Below are 1,859 nucleotides of genomic sequence, written 5' to 3' on the forward strand. Positions count from 1 at the left end.
CACACTCTATTGTGCCACCTGGAGTAGTTTAGTGGAAAGCAATGTGAAAGCAATGCGAGATTCTCACATACAACTGTCAGTCACCTCTTTGTCTTCAGTTCCAAGTCAAGCACACCATACATCTGCAAAGCCTATTGAGGATATATACTTGTTGGAAAGAAGAGAAGGGAATAAGCAAGTCTTTCTTAAGGACCTACTATGTGCCAAGCACTGAGTTACATGTTTTACAAAAATTATCTCATTTAATTATCACAACTCTGATAGCCAGGTTATTATTATCATCCCCATCTTACAGTTGAGGAAACACAGGCAGACAGACCACCAGCATTGCTCACGTAGTAAAGGTTTGAGACTGGACTTGAACTCGGGTTTTCCACACTCCAGGTCCAGCACTCTGTGTGGACGTGTGCCACCTAGCTACCTCTTTTGGAGGCAATGTGGTGGGAAACACCATGGACTTATGGTGAGAAGGACCTGGATTCTTATTCTGCCTCTGATCCTGACAAGCTGTGAGATTCTGGTGGGTTTTTTTGTTTGGTTGTTTGTTTTGTTTTGTTTTGTTTTGGTGAGGCAATTGGGGTTAAGTGATTTGCCCAGGGTCACACAGCTAGTAAGTTTCAAGTGTCTGAGGCTGGATTTGAACTCAGGTCCTCCTGAATTCAGGGCCGGTGCTCTATCCACTGTGCCACCTAGCTGCTCCAAGCTAGGAGATTCTGGACAAATAACTAAAATTTTATCAGTAATAATTGGACCTATCTCAAAAGTTTGTTGTGAGGATTTAATTGGATAAATGTATGAAAAAGCCTTTGTAAACCTTAAAGAAATATATAAATGTGAGCTATTGATATAATCTCTTGGGGCGGCTAGGTGGCGCAGTGGATAGAGCACCGGCCCTGGAGTCAGGAGTACCTGAGTTCAAATCCGGCCTCAGGCACTTAACACTTACTAGCTGTGTGACCCTGGGCAAGTCACTTAACCCCAACTGCCTCACTACAAAAAACAAAAAATTAAATAAAAAAATAATGCTGGATATAATCTCTACAGGTGGACCATACCATGCTTTGGAATACATGGATGGTTCTCTGTGATATACAACATTATAGGTGGAAGGAATCTGCATATCAAACATAAACTATTCGAGTTGGAAGAGATCCTCCAGATAAACTAGCTCCATCTCCCTATTTTATACAGCAGGAGACTGAGACCCAGTGAAAAAAACTTCCTGCAGGCAGAGTAGAGCTGCAGTGATCAGCTTAACCTTCTGGTTCCTATCCCTAGCCTCTTGCCATCATACCGTACTGCTCTCAAAAACATGTTGTTATTGTTGTTGTTGAATCATTTTCATTGGTGTCTGACTCTTTGTGATGCTATCTGGGTTTTTATTGGCAAAGATGCTGGAGTAGTTTGCCATTTCCTTTCTCCAGCTCACTTTACTGCTGAGGAAACTGAGGCTGACAGGGTTAAGTAACTTGCCTGGGGTCACACAGCTAGTAAGTGGCTGACACCAGATTTGAACTTAGGAAGATGAGTCTTCCTGACTACAGCCCTGTCATTCTATCCACTGCAGCACCACCTAGTTTTCCCACTTGTCACATAGTAGGTAGTTAATAAATGTTTCACACGTGTGCGTGCATGCGCACGCGTGCACACACACACACACACAAACAATAAGTCCTTGCTATGTGTAAGACAGAGTGTTAGGGGCTAGAGGAACACAGATAAAAGCAAGAGCAATAAAGAAAAAAAAAAAGATTTTAAAAATACAAAAAGCATAAATAAAAGTCCCTTACTTCAAGGAATTCATGTTCAATTGAGGGTTGGGGAGAATATCACATGAACACAAGTCATTCTGTATTTTT

The sequence above is a fragment of the Dromiciops gliroides genome, chromosome 2, assembly GCF_019393635.1.
Source record: "Dromiciops gliroides isolate mDroGli1 chromosome 2, mDroGli1.pri, whole genome shotgun sequence".
Taxonomy (NCBI): domain Eukaryota; kingdom Metazoa; phylum Chordata; class Mammalia; order Microbiotheria; family Microbiotheriidae; genus Dromiciops; species Dromiciops gliroides.